Source organism: Chenopodium album, chromosome 5, assembly GCF_948465745.1.
Source record: "Chenopodium album chromosome 5, dcCheAlbu1.1, whole genome shotgun sequence".
Lineage (NCBI taxonomy): Eukaryota > Viridiplantae > Streptophyta > Magnoliopsida > Caryophyllales > Amaranthaceae > Chenopodium > Chenopodium album.
In genome coordinates, this window is record NC_137838.1 from 40,838,071 (window position 1) to 40,847,500 (window position 9,430).

Below are 9,430 nucleotides of genomic sequence, written 5' to 3' on the forward strand. Positions count from 1 at the left end.
AAGGATATTCGGAGACTCTTCTTTGATTATCAATTAAATATCTAAAAGGTGGAACGTAAGGAGCGAAAGTCTAGCCCCTTACCAAACCTATCTGGAAACTCTTACCGATCAGTTAGAGAAGGTGGAATACACATATCTACCTAGGGAAGAAAATCAATTTGCTAATGCCTTGGCAAGACTAGCCTCAATGGTTAGGATTCCCACGGAAATCGAGCAAATGCCTCTAACTATAGAGAAAAGGCACAAACCAGCATACATCCAGGCTATAGAAGACGACGAAGTAGTCCAAGACGAAGAAGAAGAAGAAGAGGAACCGTGGTACACGGATATACTCAATTATGTCACCAAAGGAGAATACCCTCTCCACGCTGACAAAAGAGCAAAACGAGCATTAAGACTCTTGGCTTCCCAATATGTACTCATAGACAACGAGCTACATAAAAGGGTACCTAAGGGTCGAGCTCTATTATGTGTAGGAAAAAAGGATGCACAAAGAGCAATGAGAATAGTCCACGAAGGAATATGTGGCACGCACATAAATGGCAAAATGTTAGTCCAAAAAATAATGCGAGAAGGATATTATTGGACTACAATGAATAGAGATTGCCATCAATATGTAAAAAGATGCCCTAAGTGCCAAATATATGCCAATTTACAACATGTTCCTCCATCCTTGCTCTACACCTACACATCGCCATGGTCATTCTCTACGTGGGGAATTGACATCATCGGCAAAATCACTCCTCCAAGAACAGGAGGCCACGAATATATACTAGTAGCAATTGATTACTTCACAAAGTGGGTTGAAGCACAATCATACGCTAAACTCACTGCAAAACATGTAGCACTCTTTATCGAGAGGAATATTATTTGTCGATATGCAGTCCCACATGAAATGATAAGTGACAATGGAACTCACTTTCAAGCCGAATGTGAAGAATTGTTACAAAAATATAGCATTCAACATCATCATTCTTCCCCTTACAGACCTCAAGAAAATGGCAGTCGAGGCAGCTAATAAAAATTTAAAGACTATCATCGAGAAAATGACGGAAAATTATAAGGATTGGCCGGACAAACTTCACTTCGCATTGTGGGGTTACCGCACGTCAATCCGTACATCAACATGAAATACGCCATTTTCCTTGGTTTATGGAATGGATGCCGTACAACCAGTCGAACTAGAAATTCCATCTGTACGCATCGCGTTAGAGAGTAAACTCGATGAAGTTGAATGGACTAGGGCAAGATATGAAGAATTGATTCTACTCGATGAAAAGAGACTAGAAGCTCTGCATCACACTCAGTGTTATCAAACTCGTATGGCTAGGCATTTTAATAAGAAGGTCAAGACAAGAAACATCAAAGTAGGAGACTTGGTGTTAAAAGCATTAAGGAAAAATGTTTTACATCTAAGGGGAAAATTTAGACCTAATTGGTCTGGACCCTACACTGTCAAAACAATCCTGTCAGGAGGTGCAGCAAAACTAACTGATATGGATGGCAATGAGTTCTCGAACATGACAAATCTTGACCAACTTAACAAAAACTACCCATAATAACTTGAGTAGGATACTCAAGAGAGCTACGTTTGGCCTGATTCCTTAGGAAAGGATACGTAGGCAACCCTTTACCGGTGCGGCCACTTTATTTTTTTAAAAAAATCTCGCGTCTCAGAATTAATTAAAAATTCACAGAAGATCGGCGAAATATCGGCGTCGCAGAGAAAACTCTGGCGCCAGCCAACGACCATCAGCGCCAGCCGACGGCACTGTCGCCTGACGCCAGACTACTGTGGCCGGCGCCAGTCGTAGATAAGCGGCGCCAATTCACAGCTTAATTTTGGGCATATTTCGGTGTTTTTCGAAAAATTTTCGACTTCCGTACTCGAAGAATTTCTGGAAAATTAATTTTTTTCGGTTTTCATTGCTTTAATAAATAAATTTAAAGTAAATAATTAATTAAAAGCTGAAATTTCATTAATAAAATAAAATTACATTATTGATGGAATTTTAATAAAGCTGAAATAAATTAACTTTAAATAAAAAATATAAACTAAGTTTAATAATTTGAAATTAAGCAATGATCTTAATCTTTCTTTTCTTTCCTAGCCCTTTTCCAATTTTTGTCTGCTTCCTCCGCCTCATCCATAACCTGAGCTAGTAGGCATCCTTTAGAGGACCTACATTAAATCTTAGAGTAGATAGTTTCCCCTTCAGCTAGGACTCCATGCTTCTTTGCTACCCAAGCCTTTTTATTTGTAGTGTCAACTTCCTATTTCCCTTATCTTTTGTAGTACTTCTCTTCCTAGGCATTGCAGGTGTTTTGAATTCAACTCTTTCACCTAAGCGCTCCTTGGCAGGAATCACCCTGTCACCTAGACGACTCTTTACATCAGTTTTACCCTGATCTTTCTTCGAGTCCTTCAAAGGTTTCTTCAGCAGCCACTTCTTCACATCATTGGGCAAGGAAGGAGGAACCTTTTGGGTAATTACTTCCCATAAAGGTCTAGCACTCCAATAAGCATCAAATATGTCTACTTCCTGGGAGACAAGGAACTCGTAGGGAGGACGAAGATCCCCGGAAGGAATATTCTGAAGTAAGCCGTATTGTCTTTTTACCCTGCAGGGATAGTAATAAGTCATACGGGACAAACTTGGAAGACGGCAGAAAAGTTGCTTGTTGACACCAACCATCCTTTCTATTTTCCACCATGGGATGACCCACTTGATAGAAGAATTGCGAGATTCGAAGACCCTCTTCCATTCATGGCGCCCCATTTTAGAGAAGCGTTTCATCCTCCTCACGAAGCAATTTGGAGTATACTTCTCAATGTTGTCCGGAGGGCTAATTAATTCTAGCCTTTCCATTAGCCACATCTGTAAAAAATTGCAATGCAAATAAATTATTATTACTATACAAAAATATATTTTTTGAAATCTGTAATTAAAAATATTATTTTTCTACCTGTAATAAAATTGGAGAGCCTCGAAAAGGTGCTTTTGGGTTCCTTTTCAATTCATCAAGACTAATCATAGTCTTTCCAACTATCAATGGCATTGGATTTCTCCATGATTCAATTTGTTCTAGTACGGTGGTTGTAATTGATTGACCTCATTATTTTTACCACAACTAAGAAAAAATTGATTAAGCATGCAAAATAAGAAAGCCCTTCTTCTATAAATATGAAAAGATTCAGAGAGAGGTTTATCAAAATAATGGCGAGCAAATTATTTCAAATTAACTATGTTGCCATCTACTATTTTTGATAGATCCCTTTGTTTTAAATTGAAGAAGCGTTCAAAATCCTTGTAATAATATGCATCTATTCTAGAGATTACTATGAGGTATATTGCAGGGAAACCTAAAATAGCACCAAATTCTTCCGGCAAAGGGCTAATTTCATCATACCCTATTCTAAAGCAATGAGTATCAAAATTCCAATATTCTAGAGCAGTATGAATAAAATCTAAGTCAAGATCTACCCCTTTGATACCATAAATTCCCCCCAAGTGGAATAAATCTAATTTTTTTCTTTCTTTGGCATTAAGAGACCGACACCATTCATGGATGTATTGGGTAAAAGTTTTGGTGACTAGAGACATGATATTATTTTTCTAAGGCCAAGAATTATTTTATTTGCTGAAATTATGAAAAGAATCGGCTGGGCGGGGGGCTATTTATGCACGAATTAAGAGCAATTTTAATCGGGGTAGAATACGGAGTCAGCGCTACTTGGCGCTAGACGCCACGATTCGCCAGACACCACACGCTAAGTGTAGCGCCTGGCGCTACACCAAAATGCGTGGCGCCAGCTGGCGCCAATTTGCCTCGTCATACGCGCTTTCTAAAACCGCGTTTTTACCTTAATTCGAGTTTACTAATGGCTTTACGGCTCCCTTATCTTTTCTAAACATCTTTTTATTCTTTTTTTAATTAATATAGCTATTATATTATTATATTATTCTTTTTTGGATTTTATTTAGGTTAATGTCCAATTTTTTATAAACCCAAGTTTTGTTTTGACTTTTTCTTTTTTCATTTTTTCTTTTTGGGGGAGAAAGTCGGATACCCTACATCAATAATAAAAATGACGGAATTTTTGCACAAAATTATTTGTCACACTTTAAATATGAAAAAATGAAAAAACATGATAAATAAAATAAGCTCATAAAAGTATGTATATACAAAATGAGTCTGAAAGGCAAAGTTCCATACAAAGTCAAAATAAATAAAAAAGCACAGGAACAAACTACGGCGCCGGGGGACGTACACCCATCATTTCGTAAAACTGCGCCGTACGAGGAGTAACCTCTCCACCAGCTCCGGCTCCAGCTCCAGTCTCCTCAGAGGAGGAAAACTCAGCACAGGACCAATCCACCCGAGATCAACCTGAGGCTGAGGCTGCGGAGATGATGATTCGACCTCGTACATCCCACCACCTCTAAGAGCCGAGGTAGCCTCTTCGTAGCCTACCGGCACAACATGAGCACCCTTAGAGGAAGAACCCGAGCCCTCCGCCACATCGGCACGGGCAGCCTCTGAGCGACCGCCTCTACCTCCTGACGTAGTGCGGCGACGTCTCGAGCTAGACCTCGCCGGATCCCTCCGCACCTCAGGTCTTGTGCGGGTATGAGAAGCAATAGGATGACCCTGCAAAAAGAATTAAATCAGAAACAAGACAAAATCAAAACGGTAGTGCAAAGACATATGAAAGAAAGACTACCTTCTGAACGGCTTCGTCCTGACGGCAGGTAGCCACATTCCTCATCCGGACAAGCTGGCTCCGAAAGGCATCTATACATCGTGCCATCGCCGAAACTACCGCGCGCGAGAACTGTCAAAGAAATAAGTTAGTAAACACACATAACACATATGTGGATAAAAGTTGAAAACAAATAAGATTACCCGAGTCTGGTGGCGAGGAATCGACCGCTCTACGAAGCTCTCGTCCTCAAGAGCTGGACGAATCATCTCCTAAATCGGCCTGTATGTCCCCTGGTAATGGATAGACATACGGGGTGGCACGAACTCAGCAGCATCGTCCTGATAAAGCAAAACAAAGTCAGTAAAGCATTACTTGGGGGCTACTTAATGAAAGGTAAAAGCATCCTCTTACCGCCACATCCTCTGCCGGTACAGGAACTGGAACTAACAACGGCAGTAGCTCCTCCGCATAGCATCGCCCAGGGATCGTGCAAGATCGCCAAGGGGTACCAATTCCCTCTGACATGCTCAACAACCTCGCAGCGTCAAACATGTGATGTGGTGGAGGAGCAGGAACGACAAAGGTATCGGAGGAATGCTGTCTAGCAACCCTCTCTCTAAGGTATGCGATCGCTCCATAAGTCCCCAAGAAATAGCGACGCTCAGCAGAATATTGTGCGGCTAATCTAGGGACTGTCAAGCTGACCCACCGCCGGTACACCACCTCAGGCTCCTGCAAAGAGAATCAATCAAGCGAGAGTCTACCTAAAGCATCACAAAATGGCAAATAAGAAAAAATCGTACCGCGTTGATCCAGTCTCGGAAATATGCAGTGGACATCCCCACACGGCGGCTGCCCAAGGAAGCACTCATTGGAAACCTGCGCGACGACGGTCTCGCCGGCGCAGCAGAAGGGAAGTACTCATAGAACCAGATCTACAAGGAGTTAAAATTATCAGCAAGTGTTAGCTAAAATGTAGAGCTAAACTTTATAGGAAATAATGTTTACCTCTTCGACCCTCCAAAAGCTGGACAGAGCAACATTCGTCCCAAAGGATCGGTGTCGACACGAGTCCCTCAGCGCACGAATGAAGTCAGCATAGGCCAAGCTGGCCCAGTCATAAGTCCCGATCTAGTGTAGATCGCGGACAACAGGAAGGTAGTAAAGCAGCGCCCTACTACCCTTGTCAAGGGAGAATGTCCCTGAGAATGTCCCTGACAACAAAATAAGCGCAAAGATGCGCACCCGCTGCTCTCGAGTGGTCGCACCATCATCGAAAGCCGCTGCCAGAGTCGAGCGGCGAATCCCCCTAGCACTGAACTGAGACCACTCGACCTCAGCTCGGGCCCGAATGGTAATCGGCCCCAACAGCTCCTCGACTTCGGGAGAAAAGACGTTGATCCCACTGTCGAACGGAAGTGGCACGGAGCTGAACTCCAGTCCTGTGATGAGACTGAAGTCGGCAGGAGTAACCATCATCTCACCTCAGGGAAAGTGGAAAGTGTTGGTGGTGTCCCAGAAGAACTCCACCAGAGCACGCACTACATGGTGACCCCCGCTAGAGGCAACCATCGCCTCGGAGGTCTCATACAACGCAGCGAGACCGCAGAACTCCCATAGGAGTCTCGTCTCGACGTCCCTAGCGATGTACATCTTGTACAGGTCGCCCAAGCCGTCACAGCCGGAGCCATGACAACGCGTCCCCCCAACTGTGATACCCCGTCTCACCCTCTCAGAAATATGGTGAACGGGGGAAAAGTACAGGGTCCGCTCATCCCACTCGGGGAGTCGACTAAGCGAAGTGGACGGCGCGACGTCGTCCTCCACGGGCTCATGCTCCCGTCGAGTGTCTCGGGACCATGAACCAAAGCCTCGCTGTCTAGCCATGCTACATTATGCAGAATTATCATAAATTAAGATTCTATAGTATCTAAGGTTCGCCTAGCCGCATGATACTATATTCGCAAAAAACAGAGTATGTAGTACTAAAATAGAGCACAAATTCAAATTGAGCATAACGGCATTTTTCAAGCAATCAAACAATTTCTTGCAATACTATAGTAATTATTGTGACAAATTGGACAAGAATTGCTAGAAAAAACATCAACAATGGCAATTCGCTCATTTCTTCACCAAATTGAGACAAACAAGTCTCAAATTACTCCCAAGGCAATATATAAACATAATCAAGCAATTTCATGGCATAAAATTTGATAAATAAAGAGAATTAAGCATTCTAAGTTTCAAAATTTCATAAAATTCGAATATAAACATGTGCAAAATTCATAAAAACCGGTGTGAGTTCAAAGAAAACTTACATAGATCGGTAAAATGGATGAAAAGAGCTTTGATTTGCAACAAATTTGAGTGAATTTGGTTGAGAAACGAGCAAGAACGAAGCAAATGAAATTCTGCAAATTTTCGAGCAAAACGCGACGAGCAAACAGCAAAAATGAAAAAGAAAGGGGTATTTAAGGAAATTCCCATTCTGGCGCCAAGCGCTAGACCTTGGCGTCAAAATATAGGCTTGGCGCCTGGCGCAATCCCAACGCCTGGCGCTACGGCCATTTGTGTGGCGCTGATGCTTTTTCAGCGGCGCCAGGACACTCAGCCACTCAGTGAGGTTGTTCTACCTTTTTGCAATATATTTTGGGTTCCTTGGTATGCCAGTTAGCCCCTCTAAGAAATTTGACACGATTTTTATTTATCGGCTTGATTGCATAAAGTGATCGACATGATGAAAGATCGTCTCACTTAGCTTAAAAGGGCCTAAGCATTGACTCATTCGCAAAAGGCACCGACGTATTGGCTCATTCGCAAAAGGCACCGACGTATTGGTTCACTCGCAAAAGGCACTAACGTACGGGTTCAAAAGCAGCAAAAGCGCTGACGTACAGGCATAGCGGAAGCAAAGTTCAAGCGAGCTTTTAAAGATCGACAAGCGGAGATCTTCAGTAATTTCCTTTGGAAAATTATCGCAACAAATGAGGATGGCCTCAAGCGAGGATATCTTCGACGGCATTCCCTAGATTGTGGAGAGTTGTCAGAAACAACTTGAAGGTGATTTCAAGCGAAGTTGTCTTCGACCTTGTTCCCTTAGACGTGGAAGATGGTCATAAAGCGGAAGAAGATTGTTTCAAGCGAAGCAATCTTCGATAGTATTCCCTTGGACGTGGAATATTATCAATGCGGATGGGGATTGTTTCAAGCGAAGCAATCTTCGATAGTATTCCCTTGGACGTGGAATATTATCAATGCGGATGAAGGTGATTTCAAGCGAAATTATCTTCGATAGTATTCCCTTGGACGTGAAATATTATCAATGCAGATGAGGATTGTTTCAAGCGAAGCAATCTTCGATAGTATTCCCTTGGACGAGGAATATTATCATAGCGGGAGAGGATCGTTTCAAGTGAAGCAATCTTCTAAATTGGGGACAGTTACAAGCGTAGCAGTTTTCAAGCGGGATGGCATTCTCTTGGCAAGTAGTCATCAAAACAACAACAATGCGGCAGCAAATCGGTTACTTTCAGAGACGTGTGCTCGACAGTGCAAGATACGCATTTCTTAACTCTTTTATCTGTTTAACTAACGCTAGTTTTGTAGGTATCGGCGTTACAAGAGTGGTTTAGGATCGCAGAACGTTCTGAATCATTCTCCGTCCCTATCGATACTTTGACTTTTGTTTTCAAAACTCGCGTTTCTCCAAACTCAGTCAAAGTGGGGGCTTCTATAGACACCCATTTGTGTCTCCTAGAAACCAAACCCGGTGATGAGTACCTTTCACGTCAAATCATAATCGAATGAAGTGAAAGTGTGGAAAGTCTAGTATTGCGGATAGTTTTAATTTCTTTTCCCTTCTCTCTGTTTTTGAAAACTTATTTTAAGAAAACAGTCAATCCAATTTGGTTGGTCCATGATATGGGTCCAATAGTAGTGTAGTTAGATGGGGCTTGACAAGAGCTTTCCAAAGATATATTATAAGCCCAATTCCGATGAATATTAAGGAAGTTATGGCCAATTTACTAAACTGGGCCCGGTTTGAGCCTTATATGCGGCCCAATGATCTAGAGGAGGGCCTAATATAGATTTATCATTCCTAATGCAATTAGGAATGGTTTTAATCTTCTATATTCTTCTAGAAGGTTCTTTTCATTCCTAATTCAATTAGCATTGATAAATTGACTTTTGTTGACTTTTAAGAGTTTTAATTAGAATCAAAGAGTATTTTTGAGGGAAATACGATTTTATCCTCTTGTACGACAATTTTTATCTGATTTTAAGAAAACGCGTGATTTTCTGAATCAGCGCCAAACGCCAGCTGTAGCGCCTGGCGCTAGCATTGGCGCCTGGCGCCGATAGCCAGCGTTGGCGCTGATCAGGTTTTACGTGCGCCAAACTCTGTTTTGATATTTTATGTTTTTGGCTGATTTTCTTTATAAATAACGTCATAAAAACTCCATTTTAATTCACCAACTCTCATCAAGATTCTCTTAATTACTCTCTCTCTCTCTCTCTTTCTAAACTAGCTTCTCTAAATATAAAAATTCCTCATTCATTAGATCTAGAAACACCTAGCCATATTCAAAGTTGCCTTCGCCCTAGACGTGAAAGGTTTAAATTCTAAGGGTTTGGTCCCAAATCTCTCTCTCAATTATTTAATTTAGTTGTTTTGATTTTATATTTTCCCTGAAGTTACTAACGTGTGTATTTTGTTATTAG